We start from the raw sequence: 24,992 nt of genomic DNA, 5'->3' as shown, positions 1-24,992 counted from the left end.
CATATTCATATAAGTATCCAAATACAGGGCGGTTGGCATTAAATATATATGCATCCAAGTGCTGCTACCCCGCCATGCTATATGGTGCCAATCATAAAAAAGTTTGCACAAAGTTCTTACCCATGTGGGGAGAGAGAAGAACACAATGGGTCAGTATCGCATGTAACGATAGCCCAGACGCGCGTTTCGCGTATTCGGGCTTCTTCGGGGGGGGGGGGGGGGGCTGTTACTATGGCCACATGTTTTCCATTTTCAAGAGTGATATTAGAAGAAAATGGACCAAAAATACCTCATATGTGGTCAAAAACTACTTTTGAGGCACAGTGCAAAGCTCAGAAGGAAAGGAGCGCTATATTGTAGTGCAAATTTTGCTGAAATGATTTGAGGGTGCCATGTCACATTGGCAGAGCCCCTGAGGTGCCAGAACAGCAGGACCCCCCCCCCATAAGTGACATTTTAAAAATAACACCTATCAATTAATTCATTTAGGGGTGTAGTGATTATATACACAATATAGGCGTGTCCCAAAACATTACATCCCTGGTGCCATGTCGGATGCTGTTCACACTAGGGCGTCCAACAGACAGCGGTAATTCCACATACGTCCACTACACGCTCAGTGGCGTCGGCTAGACTTTATCCAGCTTGCTCGGGGTTAAGCTAGCTGGTAATTTGGTTGGAGGCTGGGTCACGCCCACAGCCTTTAAATAGTCGTGGTGGACTTTGGGCGTCGCCGATTATAGCTTGTGCTTTGTGCCTAGCGATTCCGGTCTGGAGTGGTGGTCTTGTTGTAGGAATATCGTATCTGGTGGAGTATTATCCTTTGTCATATTTCTCCTTCCTATATTTGTATTTGTTTTGCCCTGTGCACATTATAGTGTATTCCTGTATGTCTGCGGCGTGGTGCATTTTTCAGTTTTCCCTGTCTGTGCTTTCTGTGGAGATTGGTGTGTGGTCTCTTCACTGGGTGGCGGGTGGTGGTTTCAGCTTAGGGCTCAAACAGGAGACAGGGTCAGGCCTGGCGGCCCAGACATGCAAACCTTTAGTGTAACTTCTAGGAAAGGGTCAGAGAGCGCTTCCCTAGCCTGAGGAATATCGCAGGGGCCCAGGTAACCAGCCTTAGTCTACCCAGTACTCCCGTGACACCTGGGCGGTGAAAAAATAATTACATTGTAACAACAGAATGTTTGTTTTAGTCCCAGTATTTAAATTTTCTCAGGGGGAAATGGGTAAAAATGCCATCAAAATGTGTCACACAATTTCTGCTGAACATAGCAGTACCCCATATTTGATGTGGCTGTATATTACTGCTTATCCACAAGGCGAGACTCGAGAGGGAAGGAATGCTATTTGTCTCTTGAATAATAAATTATGGTAGAATAGTTCGCTTTCTCCATATACAGTGCCAGAAGAGCAAAATCCCCCCTCAAGTGACCCCATTTTGGAAATTCCACCTCTCTGGGAATTTACCTACAGGTGTAGTGATGATTTTTGACTCCATGGATGTCTGTTAGAAAGAAGCAGAATTGAATGTTGCTAAGGGTGGTTTCACACTTGCGTTTTTGTCTGCAGCGTTTTTTGCACAAAAAACGCATGCGTTTTTTCCCCTATATTTAACATTGAAAACGCATGCGTTTTTGGGTGTACGCGTTTGCATGCTTTTCTGAACGCATGCGTTTTTTTTACTGCATGCGTTCATTTTCAAAAATGCAACTTGTAGTATTTTTGAGGGGCGTTTTTTGGACCAAAAAAAAGCATGCGTTTTCATGCGGTTTTTTTTGGACCAAAAATGCATTGGCGTCAATGGGGACGCATGCATTTCTTTTGTACATGCGTTTGCATGCGTTTTTTGACGCATGCGTTTTTTAACAAAGGTTGAATAGACTGTAGATAAGGTTGTCTAGACACTGATAAGCCTCCCCCATAGCAGCAGGGTTATAAAAGGAAGGTTGGGCGAAGTTTCTGGTCACTTCTCATCAGACTCCAAAGAATACAAGACCCTGCCCGGACGCATTGGTGGAAAAGACCCAGAGCAATGTGAGTATATCCTAGCCAATGCATTTATTTTAAATTTTTTGGATCTACATGTCCTAATTTCTTCTTTTTTTTTCTTTCAACATGCATCAGAATGTCTTCTACGGAGTGTTCATCTGATGAGGAGTTCCAGCCACGTCAGTCAGAAGTGGATCAGGGCAGTGAGGTTAGTTTTTTGTCCTTCAGCTTGGTAAGTATTGACTGTCACATCGACACATGAGACAATTTGATTTTTTTTTATAGAGCACTTCAACTGAGGGACAGAGAGGGACGGAGCAGCGGAGTCGAGGTCCGGGGAGAAGACGGCAGCGGGTATGCATACAAGGCAGACTGTCCTCATTGTAATATTCTTGAATCTTCCTTTCTGTACCCTTGATTTTCTTTTAATTTTTCTTGTATGATCCTTTTCTGAAAGTTGACTTTCATATTCCTGCCTTTTCTCATCTTCTGGTATTTTTTTTTCCCCAATGTGATTGAGCAAACTTAAATGATTTCCTTTTACTTTTAGGTTTCACAACGGGACGACGACCGGATCGATAATGACCTCCTGATCACCCTGGTCCAGGAGCGAGTCCCATTGTGGGACAGCCGGGATCCACAGCACGCAGTCAATAGTACGCTACGTCTGTTGTGGAGTGAGGTGGCCCAAGCGTTGTGGGATGGCTGGGAGAATGCCCCGCCACGGGTCCGTAATGCATTTGGTAAGTATTGCACTGCAGTGTGAAGCAGCAGAGACCTTGGCTGGGCTCTCTTGACTGTGTGTGATGAAAGAAACTTTTCGGAGTTTCTGTCATCACACACAGTCAAGAGAGCACGGTCAAAAGTACTTTTTCTGACCATTATATGTTTTTGTTATTTCACAGTGGACAAAATAAGAACACGTTGGCGTTCCATGAAGGACCGCTTCAACAAGGACCTTCATGCAGAGAATCGTACAGCAAGTGGTTCCGGAGCCAGGCACCGGCTGTACAAATATCACCGTGTGCTGGCCTTTCTAAGACCGGTCCTTCTCATGAGAACGTAAGTATTTCTCACATGCTTCTGGTTGTATTGCATTGACATAATCTGTAATTTTAAATTCCACAGGATGTACCGTCTTGTTATATTTTGGTATTAATTTTCTGTTTTCTTTTTTCACAGCACACACTGCACGACTGTCGCAACAGGTTCTGGAGCGGTCCTTCAGCCGGCAGCCACGGACCCATCCCAGCCATCCAGCAGCGCAGCACCAGGTGGGTCTTCCACACTCACTGGAGACCAGGGGGCTGGCCCATCAGGTCTTCCCCTTTCGCAGTCCTCTTTCACTGCACCCATTTTTGCGGGCTCATCCCGGCAGCGACAGAGGGCTTCGGATAGGTCCCTCATGCCCGAGTTTTTGCACTTGAGCTCGGTTTTACATGAAGCAATCAAGGCTTTAGGTGACAAAATGGATGTGTCCCATAACCTCTTAGATTGCCGCATCCAGGATGTCGCCAAAAGCGTTGATCAAGTGAAAGCCGACCTCCAGAAGCCAGCTCATCATTTTTTTAATCAAATACAACAGGGCATGTCGGAACACCTTAGCCCTGATCTCCAGCTGAGTGTGATGCAGGCCTGCAATGTTGCTTTTGTGCAGGCTATGCAGCAGAGTCAGAGTCGCAATTTACAGCAGACAGTGGCGGCCTATCCAACTGTGCCATCACTGTCACGATTAACCACCATTCCTACCTCTGCTGCATACCACTGCACGGCCACCTCTATTCCATCCACAGGTGTACTCCACTACAGCGCCAACACGATGACGAGTGCTGTTGGACATCCCACCGCCACCACCGTGACAACCGCTGCTCCGGCTTGGACCTCCTCCGCTGACACCACGATGACGCAGGACCCTGGCGTGGCTTATCGGCCCGGCCCCCTACCGATGCAGCAGGACCCAGGCATGGCATATCGGACCAGCCCCCCCCATGCAGCAGGACCGAGGCATTGCTTTCTGGGCAGGACACCCCACGATGCAGCAGGACCAAGGCATTGCTTTCCGGGCAGGACACCCCCCGATGCAGCAGGACCGAGGCATTGCTCTCTGGGCAGGACACCCCCCGATGCAGCAGGACCCAGGCCAGGCGTATAGGATGGCCCCCCCATGCAGCAGGACCCAGGCATGGCGTATAGCACCGGACCCCCCATGATGCAGCAGGACCAAGCCATAACTTTCCAGGCAGGACCCACCCCGATGCAGCAGGACCCTGCCACGGCTTTATGTTCCCCCCCACCAGCAATGCAGCAGGACCCTGGTATGGGCTTATGTTCCCCCCCCAACGATGCACCAGGACCCTGGGAGGGTTTTATGTTCCCCCCCAACGATGCACCAGGACCCTGGGAGGGTTTTATGTTCCCCCCCAACGATGCACCAGGACCCTGGGAGGGTTTTATGTTCCCCCACCCCAACGATGCACCAGGACCCAGGCAGGGCTTTATCTTTCCCCTCCAATACAATGCTGTTGGACTCTGACGTTGCCGAGCGCTCCACAATGGAGACGGACTGTGTTATTGTGGAGCCGGATCCTGACGTGTCTCCCGCCAACACTCAACATCCTATTAGCCCAAGAAGACATCCCCCTACCAGGAAAACCCAAATGAAAACCGCCAAAACACATAAAAAACAAAAAACTCTGAGTATTCCTCCCCCATCACCTACCGATGTGTCTCTATTGTCTGTTGTGTCTCACCCTTCCAGTGTGTCTCAAGCCCCTCATGTTTTAAGCCCCATCCCCGAACTTCCAGACCCTTCCAGTTTTATTGCCCCTTCTCCTGCCACCTCTGCCTCCTCCACGGTGAGCCAGGCTTCAGTTCTGAACACCCCCCAGTTACGTCACTCTAACCCAAGCTGTCGCGGTACAACCCGTCGCGGTAAAAAAAAAAAAAATTGTTTGTTTTTACTCAATAAAAAAAAAGTTTATTTGCAACAATTATGCTTGGTTTATTTTGTCTTTCACCGCTCTCAATACACACCAATAAACTTCGCCACACACTTATTCTTTTGGCCAAAACATATCTCCAGTAGTATAAAATACAAGACTACATCTATATGTCCACAGTCCAGAGGTATTGCAATCGCACAGCCACTATGAGTTAGACCCTTACTGCTTCAGGAATGTAAAATAACATACCGTGTATGCCTTTTTAGTCACAATAGAGAAAAATGATCGCTAAACAAGCTCCACCAGGGTGCTGCTTATCAGAAAAAACAATTTATGAGAAAATGTCCAGATAAGAAAAATGACAGCGCACTCACCGGTGTTGAGCCAAAGCGATTTATTCACATGCAATCATGCAGTGCAGGGAGGGTGGTGAACACATTGCGGATGACAGCCGTTTCGTGCTATCAAGCACTTCAACAGATCCAGTGACGAGTGGAGGGGAGTTGGGCTTTTTTAGCTGTAAAGGCTTAAAGCCCCTCCCTCTTCCTCCTACGTCATAATGGACAAGTGGCCACTATCCGGAGAACAATAAGTGAGACAGTGAAACAACTTTTTTTTAAAAAAGAGATAAAAACAATAACATATAGTTAATAATATCACTATAGGAGAAATGAATCAAAATTATATTTACACAGGACTTTTTTACAGAAAAACAGACATATCTATTTTTTCATTGAACCCTATTGGTCCAGATGCGTTCACTCTTAGAATCCATTTAGCTTCGTTACGTAGCAGCATACGATTTAAATTCCCCCCGTCTTGTGGCAGAGAGGTTTTTTCTATACCTGCAAAACGAAGTATTTGAGCATCACCTCCGTGCTGTTCATTTATATGTTTTATTAAGCGGGGAACCCCTTTTCCTGTGCGTATTGAATTTAGATGCTCTCTAAAACGTATGAACATTGGGCGAATTGTTTTACCAATGTAGAAAAGACCACAAGGACAGTATAGAATATACACTACATGGGTTGTTCTGCATGAAATGAGCACCTGTTAGATGGTAACTGCAATAATTCCCACATCGAAAATTGCCTTTTGGGGCTGTAGTTTGCAGCCAATTGTTGCGAGAAGAGGTCACCCGATTACGGACTATAATATCCCCTATATTCTTACTGCGGCGACAGGCAAATAAGGGACCTGGCTAACCTCTTCCTGTCTGTATTTGAAGAAAGGTATATATACTCTTCTAAGAACCCATTTCTAAAACACATAAAATTTTATGTCAGATCCGTGGATGACGTGTTTGTGGTGTGGGACGGCGACCAGGCCTCTTTCACGAATTTCGTGGAATACCTGGGGCTGTCCAACACCATGAACATGCGATTCACTCATCAATTTGGAGGTTCAGAGTTGACATTCCTGGACGTGAATTTAAAAATAATTGAAGGTAATTTATACACAGAAGTGCATCGTAAACCTTCCTCCAGCAATTCCCTGCTACATTTTAACAGTGCCCACCCATCATATGTGAAAAAAGCTTTACCTTACAGCCAATTCTTGCGAGTAAAGAGAATAAATAGCAGCGTCACAGGTTTCCAGAGACAATCTCAAGAACTCTATGAGAGGTTCAGAAATAGAGGGTACCCTCAATCCGTTTTAAATCCAGCATTGGAACAAACAAAGGGGGATAAGGTTAATAGAAAGAAAAAAGGATCAAAAAAAGATAAAAAAATTTGTCTTTTGTTTTAAATATGGGCCAATGGATGCACAAATCAGAACAGCAATCCGTAAAAACTGGCAAATTCTTTGCCAAGACCCCGTATTAAAAGAAATGACAGAAAAAGGTCCCTTATTTGCCTGTCGCCGCAGTAAGAATATAGGGGATCTTATAGTCCGTAATCGGGTGACCTCTTCTCGCAACAATTGGCTGCAAACTACAGCCCCAAAAGGCAATTTTCGATGTGGGCACTGCAATTATTGCAGTTGCCATCTAACAGGTGCTTCATTAAAAATTGGCCCAATAACACACGTAGTACGCGATTTCATTTCATGCAGAACAACCCATGTAATGTATATTCTATACTGTCCTTGTGGTTTTTTCTACATTGGTAAAACAATTCGCCCAATGTTCATACGTTTTAGAGAGCATCTAAATTCAATACGCACAGGAAAAGGGGTTCCCCGCTTAATAAAACATATAAATGAACAGCACGGAGGTGATGCTCAAATACTTCGTTTTGCAGGTATAGAAAAAACCTCTCTGCCACAAGACGGGGGGAATTTAAATCGTATGCTGCTACGTAACGAAGCTAAATGGATTCTAAGAGTGAACGCATCTGGACCAAGAGGGTTCAACGAAAAAATAGATATGTCTGTTTTTCTGTAAAAAAGTCCTGTGTAAATATAATTTTGATTCATTTCTCCTATAGTGATATTATTAACTATATGTTATTGTTTTTATCTCTTTTTTTTAAAAAAAGTTGTTTCACTGTCTCACTTATTGTTCTCCGGATAGTGGCCACTTGTCCATTATGACGTAGGAGGAAGAGGGAGGGGCTTTAAGCCTTTACAGGTAAAAAAGCCCAACTCCCCTCCACTCGTCAATGGATCTGTTGAAGTGCTTGATAGCACGAAACGGCTGTCATCCGCAATGTGTTCACCACCCTCCCTGCACCGCATGATTGCATGTGAATAAATCGCTTTGGCTCAACACCGGTGAGTGCGCTGTCATTTTTCTTATGTGAACATTACATCTATATGTGTTTCTTTAGTATACAGATATGAGTTGGCCAAAAAAATAGTATTTATTTCCATACTATTATTTTTGTACCTAGTGTAGTGTCACTGTACAAAGATAAAATGGTGGAAATCAAGTTCAGAACTCAACTGAACCGGTCAGATGTCAAAATAGACACCTGACCTATTTAGTTGATTACTGCCTTGTATATTCACCATATTCTATATAGCACATTATGTGACAATGGTTGTCAAACTGATGGGACAATGGTTGTCACACGCTACATATCTATGCTCACCTGGCCAGGTGTAAGAAATTGTGAATTCATGATCATGTATATGTTTATCATGAATTCATTATTTCTTACACTTGACTTGATGGGTATAGAGAGCGTGACAGTCTTGACCCAATGACGTCAAGAAGATTACCAATAAATAAATCAAAATTTTGTTCCATTATTATAAGTATGTGGCCTGTGTTTTATATCATTCTTTGTAAACCAAAATAGGGAGTGCAACAATATAAGAGGTCAATTATGATGAAAAAAAAAAATGTATTACCTCATCATCTATCACCCACTCCTGGTTTTGGATTACAAAATATGATATACATATCTACTGCCCATCTTTGGTCAACCTTTGTTTAGAGAGGAAAAAGATCGGAGACATGGTCAACACAACCAACACTAAAGTTTATTAATTTGAAAAATTTGTATCAGTATTTAATAATTGGTAACGATAAACATACAACAGGACATTTACACAACATTGTCCTGCCATGACACCCGTCCAATATCGGAAACAAAGTAGGCCGCAAATTGGTCCCGCATAAGACCAACGGCTGCAGTTGACCGCATCGTGTGATGCTGAAAATCAGGCAATGGGTGTGAAACTGGTTCATCAAGTTCAATGTGGGGTCGCTCCTTAGCAATGAGGTAATTGTGTAGAACCACACAGGCTTTGACCACTTTGTCCACTGTTTCCACTTTTAGATTGATGGCGGTTGCAAGAATGCGCCATTTAGCAACCAGAATGCCAAAGCTGCACTCTACGGTTCTTCTGGCCCTGGTCAGTCTGTAGTTGAATATTCTTCTAGTGTGGTCCAAGTCCCTACTAGAATAGGGCTTCAGGAGATTTTCACACATCTGGAAGGCCTCATCCCCAACCATAACAAATGGCAGCGGTGGGCCTTGAGTGTTGGGGAGAGGCTGTGGAGGGGGAAAATTAAAATTGTTGCCATACACCCGACGGCCCATATCCGAGCTCTTGAAGGTCTGGGAATCATTGCCACGGCCAAAAGCTCCAATGTCCACGGCGATGAAGCGACACTCCGCATCCGCTATTGCCATGAGCACTACCGAAAAATATTTTTTATAAGTATAAAACTCAGATCCAGTTCTGGCAGGTTTGACAATGCAGATGTGCTTTCCATCCACCGCCCCTAAACAGTTGGGGAAATCACACACGTTCAAAAATGTATTTGAAATTTCCCGCCACATGTCCACGGTGGGTACGGGTATAAACTCCTCACGGAGTACATTCCATAACGCACGACAGGTGTCCACAACAATTCCGGACAGGGTTGATATTCCAAGGTGGTATTGGAAGTGCAAGGAAGATAAACTCTCTCCTGTGGCAAGAAATCTAGAAGAAAAAGAAACAAAAAAAAAACATTTAAAATCGGCTCTTTTAATGGTGTGTTTAAAAATAAGAAAAAGAAAAAAACAACATAAAATACATGTCATAACAAAAAATTTGGACTGTCATTGGTTTAGTTTTGGAACGTACCGTAATGTCACTAATAGATGTTCCTCGGGTGGATTTGCTCTACGGAGACGTGTGTCCTGTCGCCATATGGATCGTTCGACACGAGACAGTAAATCCCGGAAAGATTCTTGAGACATTCTCGTGTAATCCTGGAATTTCTCCGGGTTGGCATTCAGCTCCGCATAGAGCGTGTGATATGCTCCACGGGTCTCACGCACTTCAATGATGGGGTGCCTCCAAAAACGCCGACGCTGTCTCCTTCTCCATCTTTGGCGATTTCGGTCTTGCTCCCAAGCAAAAACACAGGCAAGGAAAATCTTGAAGCTGAACTCCAGTTTGAAATAAAAGCTCTCCATTGAAAGATCCATCATGACACCGGAAACAGTAGCAAGCTGTGAAAATTTCTGTACCCCTAGGGTCAATATATTGAGAGAGAATCATATACGCCCTCTCTATTCCCATTGGTTGTGTCTGGTGACCTTTTTTTTGTATTTTTTTTTGGGGGGGAAATGCTTAAAAAAACGCAGCGTTTACACGCGTTTACATGCGTTTTTGCACCATGCGTTTTTTTTTAAAAACGCATGCGTTCAAAAACGCAAGTGTGAAACCAGCCTAAATGAAAATTGCAAATATGCCCAGCTCATGCTTCTGGAGATATGCACCCGTAAATTAAGTGGGCTCTCATCACTACAGAATTACCAAACGTGGATGCTACCTGTGGTTTAAGCACACTGTGGGGCTCCGAAGAGAGAGGGGCATTTGAATTTAGAGAGCAGAATTCACTGGATTTCTCTTGTGGGGTGATGAGCCAGAGTGTTTTTCCAGAGCTTTTGTACTACTAGGAACTTGGAAGCCCCCTATATTTCCTTTGACAGAAGACAGACCAGGCTCACTTTTTTGTGGCTTGAGTTGAAACTTTTATTGGAAGCATTGTACATAACATTTTGGATCATATTTATCCTGACCTCTAAGCTGAGTACTCACATCAGGGTTTCCAATTAAATCTCCAAATGACGTGATTCAGATGAAACCGAGAAGGATCCATTCACTATAATGAGGCAGCAGGGCTACTCTTTGCACTGTCCTTCGTTCAGAGTTGTCCTTCTTTTCAGAGGTGCACAAAACTGTGGTCAACTAAACTTTTACGCATGTTTAAAAAGACGGACACCTTTGGATTATAGGCCAGATGGCGTCCACAGTGGCTCCAACTGCCTCAGTATAGGGAATCTTCTGCAAGGGGTTCCATCTGTATCACGTATTTTATAGATTTCCATGGAAACCCTGGTGTAAGCTCTCAGGATAACAGTGACCGAGCCTTACTGCAATCTTTGGGAGACAGAATTAATAACAGCAGGAAAAGAATTGGTTTTATTTATTTTTGGCAACGTTCCTCATGTAGTATAAATGATTAGTAGGCTTTAATTCTTCGGCTTGTTGCTATTACAGAGACATCAGATTTGAATTATTTTCTTTTGTTTTGCTGCTATTACACACTTAAAAAAACCTTTTTTTTACAAAACAAAGATTTTGCATTCCCATATTTTGAGAGCTATAATTTTTTTTTATAATTCTGCAGACAGACTCATTTGAGGTTGTGTTTCTTGTGGGACCAGTTGACATTTTTTCTGGTACCATTTTTGATCACATATTGCTTTTTTATCGCTTTCTATTCCAATTTTTGGGAGTCAAAGTGGACAAAAAACAGCAATTCAGAATTTTTTAATGCAGTTCATCATGTGGTAAAAGTGATATCTTTTGGGTGAGTGTGTTAGGTGCCGAGTTCCCGCCTCTGCACAGGGGGAATCTCAAGCCATCTCCGCTGCGGTATCCCATTCTTCTCCAGCCGCAGTGGAGTCTGCTCAGCAGAGACGTCGGTCCAGGCGTTTTGCTCAGTCTCACTCTGTGCATAGAGTTACTGCTGCTTTTCTAGCTTCTGCCATTAAAGCCAATGCTGGGCAGCGGTGAGCAGACACTTTTGGGACTAAGTCCTGCTATTTCCCTTCTGAGCATGCCCAGGGCAAGATCTCCCATTGGAGATCGAAGGTCACATGCTCAGATACTGCAGCTGATCCAATTGGTCCTCCAGGAAGGTCCTGAAGGTGCTGAACTTCTGTGGCAGCTTTCCATTGGTCCTTTTTGGAAGGTCCTGTACATGCTGCAGCTATATAGGCTTCGCATGACCGAACGGCCATGCGCTAGTGTACATTTGTATACGTGTGTGTGTTGATGAGTGCAAGTCGTTCTTTAATATCCCCTCCCTTGTGTATGACTGCTCGTGAAAGGTGGATTCTTGCTGTCTAGCGCCCGACTAGCTGTCAACATAAAGACACACGATACAGCGTCTACTGCTGTAGCCGCTAGTGCGGCGCCGTGCGCTTATAGAGCGCTTTCCTATCCCAAGTCTGGGTGGTTAGTGGCGTCCGCCAAAGCGGCACAGCATGCACTCTTGTGCTTTAAGTTTCTGTTACTTTGACACCCCAGTTGAGGTGTCGAGTGCAAGTGGTCTGTAAGTACTCTAATCCAGTGCCTTGGGATAGAGTCCTGAGACTCCTTGCTTGCGCTCTTGGAGCAGTACCGCGGCCCTGTGACGCAACAGGGTTTGCTTCCTTCACACAGGGTGAAGTTAACCCGTGTGTGTATCCACATTGTACCGCCATATAGTCCGTCATTACTCAGCAGCAGGTTCCATCTCTGCACAGTGGACCCTGGGCTGCGAACGCACATTATACCATCTCTCTTATAATTTGGTGCATTCCGCTAGCCCTAACATTACACTAGCGCCAGGGTCTGGTTAGTAATGATGGACAAACAGCAATCCTTGCTGTACATCCAGCAGCTGGAGGGTAGGTTGGTGGCTCTCGAGCGCACAACCTCAGCTGTGGATGTAACCGCAGTTGCTGTTCAGGCTGCTAGTGTGGCTGCAGCAACCTTGTCCACTGCCACCCCTGTTCCGACTCTATCTCGCCTCCCACTGCCAGAAAAATTTTCTGGTGATAGTAAGTCTTGTAGGGGTTTTGTGAGTCAGTGCTCTATACATCTCGAGCTTCTGGCCGCACGTTTCCCCACAGAGTGGGCTAAGGTGGGATTTATTGTGTCTCTCCTGTCGGACAGGGCGTTGGAGTGGGCTACGCCGCTGTGGGAGCATGGCGATCATGTGGTGCAGAGTGCCTCATTGTTCCTGAGCACTCTGAAACAGGTCTTTTTAGGACCTCGTATCACCCATGATACGGCACTCCAACTGTTGGCATTGACTCAGGGCTCGTCCTTGGTCAGCCATTTTGCCGTCCACTTTCGCACCCTAGCGTCTGAGCTGGAGTGGTCGGATAAAGCCCTTATTCCAATATTTTGGAGGGGGCTGGCTGACCATGTGAAGGATGCTCTGGCCACTAGGGGGATTCCCGCCACACTGGAGGAGTTAATAGCAGTGTCCACTCGTATTGACCTCCGTTTTCATGAGCGGAGGTTAGAGCGAGCCCAGTGTAGGCAAACCTTTGGAATCTCCAGTCCAGGCCTCTGAGTCACATGAAGCCATGGAAGTGTAACGAGCAGGATCTAAGTCCCGGACCGCTCGTGCACTCCAGGTTTGTCATGTTTGCCAGCAGTCAGGACATCTTGCCACCAGATGTTCCTAGCGGTCGAGGAAACGTCAGCGTCTAGTGGTAGTAGGTGGAGGTACACTAGACACGGCGACGTTTGCCTCCAAATTGTCCTTTAAGGGGACAATTACTATAGGTCCATTTTCCCACTCGGTAGAGCTCTGCATGGATTCTGGGGCGGTGGGCAATTTTATGTCATCTGCCTTCACCCAATGTCACGCAATTCCCCTAGTAATGTTAGCTCAACCAGTGAACGTACGAGGTACGAGTGGTAAATGGGTCGACACTGCCCTTACAGATAACACACCAGAACATCACTTTCACTCTGTACATGTCGCCATCTCATCAGGAGATTATATCTCTGCTCGTCATTCCTGAGGGAATCGACAAGATCCTGTTAGGGATGCCTTGGCTACAGTACCATTCTCCTCATATTGAGTGGTGCACAGGCAGAATTTTGGGATGGGGTGAATTTTGTGGGGGTAGATGTCAGAGGGAATGTGTTCAGGTTGCTTCTACTGAGGTACCCGCAGATCTATCCTCTCTCCCCAAGCAATATTGGCCCTATGCGGACGTGTTCTCCAAAAGAGCTGTGGAGACTAGTGTTGAGCATTCCGATACCGCAAGTATCGGGTATCGGCCGATACTTAGCGGTATCGGAATTCCGATACCGAGATCCGATACTTGCCGCGTATCGGATACCGGAATCGGAAGTTCCCAGGATTCAAACTGCACAACTTTGTACGAAATCAGACAATGAGACTGATTCCAAGTGTGGGCACATCCTGTTCAGCATGGAGGGCCTGAAACTACTGGCAAGGCTGTGATTGGCTGCTGAAATGATGTCATGATGCAGTTTAAAAGTCCCTGGCGCCATTTTGCGCTCACTCTGCTGTGAATTCAGTTAGTGACAGGACGCTGTTTGCTGACTGAGGGCCAGTTTAGAGATAGCGATTTGCTTCTTTTTGCTTTTCCAAGGCTAATTTAGCAACCGCTGTGTTCACCTACTAATCACCTTGCTTTTGCCTTGTAGCGCTGTTTTCACAGCGATCTGCAAGGTCTGTGTGTGTGTGTGAGTGCAGCCCACTCTCTAGTCTGAGTGCAGCCACATAGGCCATCCATAGCTGGTTGTATTCAGTTCAGGGAGGGTGGTTCATTGCCTCATACTGTTCTTTTTTTTTTTTTTTCCAAGTAGTGTAGTCTGCTGCTAATTTTTTCAAAAAAATCCTATTAGTGTCTTTCCACCCGTCTCCAGCTAATTTGTGGAAAAACACTACATAGGGTAATGTAGAGGAGGGTTTTTGGGCCTTGCAGCGCCGTTTACGGCTGTCTGCACGGTCTCCGTGTGACTGCAGCTCGCCCTGTAGTCTGTGAGCAGCCATAGCCTGGTTGTCTCCAGCTCAGGGTTCTTCACTGCGTCATACCGTAAAATCAATTTTCCTTTTCTTTTAAGTAGTGCAGGCTGCTGCACATTTTTTCAAAAAAATCCTATTAGTGTCTTTCCACCCGTCTCCAGCTAATTTGTGGAAAAACACTACATAGGATAACATAGAGGAGGGTTTTTGGGCCTTGCAGTGCCGTTTACGGCTGTCTGCATGGTCTCCGTGTGACTGCAGCTCGCCCTGTAGTCTGTGAGCAGCCATAGCCTGGTTGTCTCCAGCTCAGGGTTCTTCACTGCGTCATACCGTAAAATCAATTTTCCTTTTCTTTTAAGTAGTGCAGGCTGCTGCACATTTTTTCAAAAAAATCCTATTAGTGTCTTTCCACCCGTCTCCAGCTAATTTGTGGAAAAACACTACATAGGATAATGTAGAGGAGCGTTTTTGGGCCTTGCAGCGCCGTTTACGGCTGTCTGCACGGTCTCCGTGTGACTGCAGCTCTCTCTGTTGTCAGTTCAGCCCCCAAAAAATAAATAAATACTAAAGTTCACCAAACACACCAGTGACACCACTTTACATTTGTGTAGGCCACATTAGCTCATATTAAAGTCTAGTCCACACTTTAGAAAATTAGTGTTTCTTATACCTGTTAGGAGTTGTTCAGGAATAAGCACACAAAGCCGTTAGTACTTTTCTGCTTATCTTTATCAGTCAACCAAGATGAAGAAGGCAGTGAGTAAGGCACGTGGGTGTGGGCACGGAGCAGGGAGGGGACGTGGGGATTCTGTGCCTGCTGCGGGCACCGGTGACTCATCAGCACCCACTTTCACCAGGGAACAGTCATTCATGCGCAGCTTTGTCGCAGAGCGCTGTACACCGCTGCTGCATGAAGAACAAATTGAAGCCGTTGTCGGATGGATGGCAGCTAATGCATCAACTTCAATTAGTGCCACATCCTCTCAGACACAGAGCACTGGAGAGCAGCTATCTGTCTCTTCACCACCTGCCAAATTGCCCAGGCAGACATAGAGCCCAGGACAGGAGCCGTCTCTACTTCTGTTCTCTGAATCTCTTGGCTTGGAAACAGGGGGCCAGCCAAGCAGCATTGGAGAAATGGAAGAAGAGGCAGGGTGCAGTGATGCCCAACAGCTTTTTCTCTCTTCCTCTGAAGAGGCGGGTGAGCCAGTGGCTCCGGTCACCACATCGCAGGCCACATCAGCTGATGATGACACTCAGGTGCCACTTACTGGTGCGTGCTCTGCTGCTGAGACTACCCAGGAGGAGCAGTTGGGGGCAGAGGGTAGTGTAGATGATGAGGTCCTTGACCCATCTTGGCGTGAGGGACAGGAAGGTGGTGGGAGAAGCTCTGAGGAAGAGATTCCCCGTACGGCCCAAAGAGGGAGAGGGAAGGGGAAGACTGCGGATCCTGCAGCCTCCGCTTTGGCACCCATTAGGAGCATGTCTCTTCCAAAAGCCAAAAAGGGCGCTCCCAAGACTTGCAGTGCCTGGTCCTTTTTTGACACAGTTGCAGATGACATTTGCTATGTCAAATGCAAGGTGTGTCATCACAAAGTCAAAAGAGGTCGAAATGTCAGCAACCTCAATACCTCCAACATGTGGAAACATGTGCGCACCAGGCACGCGGCGGAGTTACAAAAACACACTGAAGAGCTAGGCCAACCAACAGCGGCAGCTACCACCTCTTCAGCTCGTGTTGCCTCTTCCTCCAGCTCACACGCAGCTGGTTCGGCTTCCTCCCAGGATCGCCGTGGTAGAACCTCTGGCCTTGTTGTCCAGAGACCCGCTGTAATTCCACCCGCAGCACCACTTTCCCAGTCATCCACACACTCCCAGCCCAGTCTACAGCCATCGGTAGTACAGGCATGGGAGAAAAGGCGGCCTTTCTCGTCAAACCACTCACGAGCACAGGCTCTGACTGCAGGCATTGCCAAACTTCTGTCACTGGAAATGCTGTCATTCAGGCTGGTGGAGACTGACAGCTTCCGTGACTTGATGTCATTGGCAGTCCCACAGTACAATGTGCCCAGTCGCTTTTACTTCAGCAGGCAAGCCGTCCCTGCCCTGCACAAGCATGTGGAGGGACACATAAAACACGCGCTACTGAACACCGTCAGTAGCAAGGTCCACCTCACCACCGATGCGTGGACCAGTCAACATGGACAGGGGCGATACCTTTCCCTCACTGCCCATTGGATTAATGTCGTTGAGCCGGGTACAGACCGTGCGAGTGGCGCAGGACGTGTCCTGCCCACTCCAAGGATTGCAGGAATCCATTCTGTACGCATTGACTCCTCCTCTTACACCAGTTCCTCAGAATCATCGCTGCAGGAGCCGTCACAGTCCACCTCCACATGGACCCGTGATGAACGTTTACCTGTTACGACCGACATGAGCACAGCCGTGGCCAAACGTCAACAGGCCGTCTTGAAATTAATTTCTTTGGGGAATCGAAGCCACACAGCGCAGGAGCTCTGGAATGCCATCAAGCAGGAGAGCGATGTGTGGTTTGTGCCAGCGAATCTCCAGCCAGGCATGGTAGTGTGTGATAATGGCCGAAATCTGGTGGCAGCTCTGGGCCTCGGCAACCTCACTCACATCCCATGTCTGGCACATGTGCTCAATTTGGTCGTGCAGAGTTTTTTGAGGGACTATCCGGATCTTGATGCACTGCTGCACAAGGTCCGCCTAGAGTGTGCTCACTTGCGGCGTTCCAGCACGGCAAAAGCGCGCATTGCGGCTCTGCAGCGCCGACACCACCTGCCGGAACATCGCATCATATGTGACCTACCTACCAGGTGGAATTCCACGTTACATATGTTGGAGCGGTTGTGTGAGCAGCAGCAAGCTGTAATGGAGTACAGTACCAGCTGCATCAGGCGCAAAGAATTCGCACTCAGCGCCGTTCAGACTTCACAACCACAGAGTGGGCCACTATGAAGGACGTCTGCCAGGTTTTGCGTCCCTTCGATTATTCCATGCGGATGGCGAGTGCAGATGATGCACTAGTCAGCATGACTGTCCCCCTTATCTGCCTGCTTGAAAAATCACTGCAAGCGCTAAGGGATGATGTTGTGGAAGAGGTGGAGGATGAGGATTCACCATTTCCATCATCTTCTGGACAGTCAGCGCCACGTGGTTCCTCACAAACGCGTAGGCAGGGGACAGTTTGTGAGGAGGATGAGGAGGAGTCAATGGAGGAGGAAGACATCCGTCCAGAGGAGGGAGTTACACAATTGTCCAGTACTCAGTGTGTACAGCGAGGGTGGGGTGATGACGAGCGGGCAGAGATCACGCCTCCAGCAGGGGACAGCGTTTCTTGGGCAGTTGGCAGTCTGCAGCACATGGTGGATTACATGCTGCAGTGCCTGAGAAACGACCGCCGCATCGCCCACATTCTCAACATGTCTGATTATTGGTTGTTCACCCTCCTCGATCCTCGCTACCGGGACAACGTAGAAAGCCTCATCACACTGTTGAACCGGGAGCGAAAAATGCGGGAGTACCAAGACACACTGGTGAATTCCATCATCTTCTCCATTCCAACTGAGAGAAGTGCTGCTAGTGCATTACAAAGCTGCTCAGTGCGTCCAGGCAGTGGTGGAGGCTCTGCAAAAAGAGGGAGCAGAAGCAGTGCCTCTGCCCAAGGCAAGACCAGTATGGCCGAACTGTGGCACAGTTTTCTGTGCCCGCCACAAAAGTCTACACCATCACAGACGGCTCCAGTCAGCAGGAGGCAACGGTTCCGTCAGATGGTGACAGACTACATGTCTTGCCCTCTTGCTGTACTCCCAGACGGCTCTTCCCCTTTCAAGTTTTGGGTCTCAAAGCTGGATACATGGCCAGAGCTAAGCCAGTGTGCATTGGAGGTGCTGGCTTGCCCTGCGGCTAGTGTATTATCGGAACGCGTCTTTAGTGCTGCAGGTGGTGTACTAACTGACCGTCGCATGCGACTATCCTCCGATAACGTTGACCGGCTTACTTTCCTGAAAATGAACAAGGCCTGGATCTCGCAGGAATTTGCCACTCCTCTTCCTGATTAAATAATTAGGTCACTGTCTACGTTATCCAGGTCTCCTGTTGTGTTCATCTTTCTACCACCTGAACTTAAATTCCTGGGCTCCAACACCGCCAGTTGAGGCTCAGAAGTGCCGTCTGCACAGTCAAAACATACGACCCAGTGTTATTGGGTTTCAGTAACGTCAGCTCATCCCCAGCTGTGTAGCCGGCAATGTGTCCTGCGACCACCACACTGACACAACAACTGAAATGTAAAGGAACCTGTCCCCCCCCCCAAGGCGTTTGTTACTGAAAGAGCCTCCTTGTGCAGCATTAATGCTGCACAAGGAAAAGGTAGCTATTTTTTGTTTAGCTCCTTGCACACGCAGAACTTAACACTTATAAAATGTGTCCACTGATACCGTAAAACTGTCCCGGAGGTGGGACTTTCCTTCGTAATATGACGCAGCACAGCCGTCATTCCTACCCCCTTGGCGCCGTGCCCCGGCTCCTCAGCGTTGTTTGATTCCGTCCCGGAGCCTGCGCTGTTATGTTATCCCTTGGCCAGGCACACTTAGCGCTGCCCGTCTTCTGACATCATTTGGTGTCAGGATGGCTGCGCCTGTGCGGCCGCGCTGGCCGAGAGCCCGCCTCGCAGTGTCTTCTGATTTAATCCCACTGGGGGCCTGAGTTCCATGGACATGCGCAGTGCATATCTGAACCTCCACCTCTCACTCATCTCCCTACGGCTTCTTCAGACTGTGCGGTGTCAGCTGGTCCCTACTAGCATGCCACGGCCGTGAAACCGCACAGTCTTAAGAAGCCGTAGGGAGGGGAGTGAGAGGCGAGGATATGCACTGCGCATGGCCATGGATCCCAGGCCCGCGGTGGGATTACATTAGATGACACTGTGAGGCGGGCTCTCAGCCTGCGCGTCCGCACAGGCGCAGCCAGCCTGACGCCAAATGATGTCAGAAGATGGGCAGCGCTAAGTGTGCCTGGCCAAGGGATAACATAACAGCGCAGGCTCCGGGACGGAATCAAACAACGCTGAGGAGCCGTGGCACGGCGCCGGGGGGTAAGAATGACGGCTGTGCTGCGTCATATTACGAAGGAAAGTCCCACCTCCGGGACGGTCTCACGGTTTCAGGGGACACATTTTATAAGTGTTTAGTTCTGTGTTTGCAAGGAGCATAATGAAAAGAGCCACCTTTTCCTTTTGCATCTTTTGTGCTGCACAAGCTGGCTCTTTCAGCTACAAACGCCTTGGGGGGGGGTTAAAGGTTCCCTTTCGACTTTCTCCAATCAGGCTTCGGCCTACATTGTGTTCCTCTGCTTTTTCTCCTGTCCCTGGGCTCCAACACCGCTAGTTGCCGTCCAGAAGTGCTGTCCGCACAGTCCCAACAGTCGCTCCTCTGTTATTGGGGTTCAGTAACGTCAGCTGTTCCCCAGCTGTGTGTGTGGCAATCCCTCCTATCTCGTCCACATCCTCCTCCTCCTCCTGTCCCTGGGCTCCAACACCGCTAGTTGCCGTCCAGAAGTGCTGTCCGCACAGTCCCAACAGTCGCTCCTCTGTTATTGGGGTTCAGTAACATCAGCTGTTCCCCAGCTGTGTGTGTGGCAATCCCTCCTATCTCCTCCACCTCCTCCTCCTCCTCCTGTCCCTGGGCTCCAACACCGCTAGTTGTTGCCTGGTAGTGCTGTACGCACAGTCCCAACAGTCGCTCCTCTGTTATTGGGGTTCAGTAACGTCAGCTGTTCTCCAGCTGTGTGTGTGGCAATCCCTCCTATCTCCTCCACCTCCTCCTCCTGTCCCTGGTCTCCAACACCGCTAGTTGCCGTCCAGAAGTGCTGTCCGCACAGTCCCAACAGTCGCTCCTGTGTTATTGGGGTTCAGTAACGTCAGCTGTTCCCCAGCTGTGTGTGTGGCAATCCCTCCTATCTCGTCCACATCCTCCTCCTCCCCCTGTCCCTGGGCTCCAACACCGCTAGTTGCCGTCCAGAAGTGCTGTCCGCACAGTCCCAACAGTCGCTCCTCTGTTATTGGGGTTCAGTAACGTCAGCTGTTCCCCAGCTGTGTGTGTGGCAATCCCTCCTATCTCCTCCACCTCCTCCTCCTCCTCCTGTCCCTGGGCTCCAACACCGCTAGTTGCCGTCCAGAAGTGCAGTCCGCACAGTCCCAACAGTCGCTCCTCTGTTATTGGGGTTCAGTAACATCAGCTGTTCCCCAGCTGTGTGTGTGGCAATCCCTCCTATCTCCTCCACCTCCTCCTCCTCCTCCTGTCCCTGGGCTCCAACACCGCTAGTTGTTGCCTGGTAGTGCTGTACGCACAGTCCCAACAGTCGCTCCTCTGTTATTGGGGTTCAGTAACGTCAGCTGTTCCCCAACTGTGTGTGTGGCAATCCCTCCTATCTCCTCCACCTCCTCCTCCTCCTCCTGTCCCTGGGCTCCAACACCGCTAGTTGCTGTCCAGAAGTGCTGTCCGCACAGAGCCAAACACCTCGCCAATGTGTTAGTGGGGTTCAGCACCGCCAGCTGTTCCCCTGCTGTGTATACGGCAACGTGTACTGCGACCGCCACGCAGACACAACAAGTTAAATTTAAGGGAACCTGTCCCCCCCCCAGGCGTTTGTTACTGAAGGAGCCACCTTGTGCAGCAGTAATGATGCAAAGGGAAAAAGTGCCTCTTTTCGTGGTGCTCCTTGCACATGCTGAACCTAACACTTATGAAATGTGTCCCCTCCTACCGTGATACCGTCCGGTAGGTGGAACTTTCCTTTGTCATGTGGCGCAGCGCAGCCATCATTCTTACCCCCTTGGCGCCGTGCGCCGCCTCCTCAGCGTTGTTTGAATCAGTCCCTGAGCATGCGCTGTTAGGTTAGCCCTTGGCCATGCACACATTTTGCGCTGCCCGTCTTCTGACATCATTTGGTGTCAGGCTGGCTGCGCCTGTGCGGCCGCGCTGGCCAAGATCCCGCCTAGCAGTGTCTTCTGATTTAATCCCACTGCGGACCTGTGATCCATGGACATGCGCAGTGCATATCTGAACCTCCGCCTCTCACTCATCTCCCTACGGCTACTTCAGACTGTGTGGTGTCAGCTGATCCCTAATAGCATGCCACGGCCGTGACACCGCACAGTCTGAAGAAGCCATAGGGAGGGGAGTGAGAGGTGAGGATATGCACTGCGCATGGCCACGGATCCCAGGCCCGCGGTGGGATTACATTAGACGACACTGCGAGGCGGGATCTCGGCCAGCGCAGCCGCACAGGCGCAGCCAGTCTGACACCAAATGATGTCAGAAGACGGGCAGCGCAAAATGTGTGCATGGCCAAGGGCTAACCTAACAGCGCAGGCTCCGGGACTGATTCAAACAACGCTGAGGAGGCGGCGCATGGTGCCAAGGGGGTAAGAATGACAGCTGTGCTGCGTCACATGACAAAGGAAAGTTCCACCAACCGGACGGTATCACGGTAGGAGGGGACACATTTCATAAGTGTTAGGTTCAGCATGTGCAAGGACCATAATTAAAAGAGCTAAGTTTACCTTTTCCAGCATTAGTGCTGTACACGATGGCTCTTTCAGCTACAAACGCCTGGGGGGGGGTTAAAGGTTTCCTTTCAACTTGCTCCAGTGCAGGCTTCGGCCTACACTCTACTCCCTCTCCTCCTCCTGCTGACCCTGGGCTCTAACACCGCCAGTTGGGGCCCAGATGTGCTAGCTGCACAGAGCCAAACACCAGCCAATGTGTCAGTGGGGTTCAGCACCGCCAGCTGTTCCCCTGCTGTGTAGCCGGCAACGTGTCCTGCAACAGCCACGCAGACACAAGAACTGAAATTGAAGGAAACCTGTCCCCCCTCCCCCAGGTGTTTCTATGTTTTACAGCCACCTTGTACGGCAGTAATGCTGCATGTGTGCAAGGTGGCTCAGAAACTTATTCTCCTTGCCCATGTTGAATTGAACACATCTAAAATTAGTCCTCTGCGACCATTAAAACGTCCCTCAGGTGTGATTTTCCTTTGCATTGACACGCCACAAGCTCCTTGGTAGCGCTGCCCGTCTTCTGGCATCATTGTTTGGCTGCCTGTGCCTCTGCGGCCGCCTTGCCCCACACAACGCCCCTCGGTGTCATATTTATTTGGACTGCGAGGGTGTGATTGACGGGCATGAACGGTGCATTTCTTCGCCTGTCCCTCATCTCCTTCCGCCTTCTTCGGACTGTGCGTCTTCATGGCCGTGGCATGCGATAAGGGATCAGCTGACGCCGCATAGTCTGAAGCGGGTGTAAGAACCCAAGCGAGAGGCGAACATATGTACTGCGCCAGGCCATGAATCCCAGCCCCGCAGTGTTTTAACAATGTTAAGACACTGCGGGGCTGGGATTCATGGTCATCGAGAACCGCACCGGCCGATATTAAATGATGTCAGAGGACGGGCAGCGCTAACAGCGCAAGGCCAAGGGATAACACGACAGCGCAGACTCCTGTGCAACAAATAACGATGCTCAGGAGGCCGCGCAATGCACCAAGGTGGCATTTTTGCCAGCTGTACTGCGTCTCTTTACGAAGGGAACTCGCGCCTCCAACACAGTTTGACTGTATAAAGGGCTAAATGTTATGCTTGTTTCATTCAGCGTGTGCAAGGAGAAAAATTAAAAGAGCAACCTTTGACTTGTGCAGCACTACTGCTGCATAAGCTGTGGCTCTTCTAGTTTGGAACACCTGAGGGGGGGTTTAAGGTTACCTTTGAAATTGGTTCAATTAGGCTTCGGCCTACACTCCGCTCCCTCTCCTCCTCCTGCTGACCCTGGGCTCTAACACCGCCAGTTGGGGCCCAGATGTGCTGGCTGCACAGAGCCAAACACCTCGCCAATGTGTCAGTGGGGTTCAGCACCGCCAGCTGTTCCCCTGCTGTGCAGCCGGTAACGTGTCCTGCAACTGCCACGCAGACAAAACAGACCCAAAGCTGCCGCCAGTGCAGGCTTCGGCCTACACTCTGCTCCCTCTCCTCCTCCTGCTGACCCTGGGCTCTAACACCGCCAGTTGGGGCCCAGATGTGCTAGCTGCACAGAGAAAAACACCAGCCAATGTGTCAGTGGGGTTCAGCACCGCCAGCTGTTCCCCTGCTGTGCAGCCGGCAACGTGTCCTGCAACTGCCACGCAGACACAAGAACTGAAATTGAAGGGAACCTGTCCCCCCTCCCCCAGGCGTTTGTATGTTTTCCAGCCACCTTGTACAGCAGTAGTGCTGCATGTGTGCAAGGTGGCTCATAAACGTATTCTCCTCGCACATGTGGAACTGAAAACACGTCTAAAATTTGTCCTCTGTGTGACCATTTAACCATCCCGGAGGTGTGACTTTCCTTTGTAATGACACGCTGCAACCCCCCTGGTAGCGCTGCCTGTCTTCTGGCATCATTGTTTGGCTGCCTGCGCCTCTGCGGCCGCCCTGACCCACACAACGCCCCTCGGTGTCTTATTTATTTGGACTGCGAGGGTGTGATTGATGGGCATGAGCAGTGCATAAGTTCGCCTGTCCCTCATCTCCTTCCGCCTTCTTCAGACTGTGCGGCTTCATGGCCGTGGCATGCGATAAGGGATCAGCTGACGCTGCACAGTCTGAAGCGGGTGTAAGGACCCGAGTGTGAGAGGCGAACATATGTACTGCGCCAGGCCATGAATCCCAGCCCCGCAGTGTTTTAACAATGTTAAGACACTGCGGGGCTGGGATTCATGGTCATCGAGAACCGCACCGGCCGACATTAAATGATGTCAGAAGATGGGCAGCGCTAGCAGCGCTAGGCCAAGGGATAACACGACAGCGCAGACTCCTGTACAGCAAATAACAACGCTCAGGAGGCTGCACCCAGCACCAAGGTGGGATTCTTGACATCTGTGCTGCGTCTCATTACGAAGGGAACTCGCGCCTCCAACACAGTTTGACTGTATAAAGGGCTAAATGTTATACGTGTTTCATTCAGCGTGTGCAAGGAGAAAAATTAAAAGAGCAACCTTTGACTTGTGCAGCACTACTGCTGCATAAGCTGTGGCTCTTCTAGTTTGGAACACCTGAGGGGGTTTAAGGTTACCTTTGAAATTGGTTCAATTAGGCTTCGGCCTACACTCCGCTCCCTCTCCTCCTCCTGCTGACCCTGGGTTCTAACACCGCCAGTTGGGGCCCAGATGTGCTGGCTGCACAGAGACAAACACCTCGCCAATGTGTCAGTGGGGTTCAGCACCGCCAGCTGTTCCCCTGCTGTGCAGCCGGCAACGTGTCCTGCAACTGCCACGCAGACACAACAGACCCAAAGCTGCCGCCAGTGCAGGCTTCGGCCTACACTCTGCTCCCTCTCCTCCTCCTGCTGACCCTTTGCTCCAACACTGCTAGTTGGGGCTCTAGGAAGACAAGCTTGAATAGGTCCCCATCCTGGTTCCAGTACCGTCAGCTGGTTCCGGGCAGAGCCTTTGGCTTAGGTGCCTCCCTCTGGGTATCCGAGTTCCACCAATGTCAGGTGGTCCTTGGTAGTGCTTTCAGGCACGGGTACCTCCTGCTTAGTAACTGG

The sequence above is a fragment of the Ranitomeya variabilis genome, chromosome 6 (genome assembly GCF_051348905.1).
Source record: "Ranitomeya variabilis isolate aRanVar5 chromosome 6, aRanVar5.hap1, whole genome shotgun sequence".
In the NCBI taxonomy this organism is placed as follows: domain Eukaryota; kingdom Metazoa; phylum Chordata; class Amphibia; order Anura; family Dendrobatidae; genus Ranitomeya; species Ranitomeya variabilis.
The sequence above is the reverse complement of the archived record's forward strand: the minus strand, read 5'-3'. Positions refer to the sequence as shown.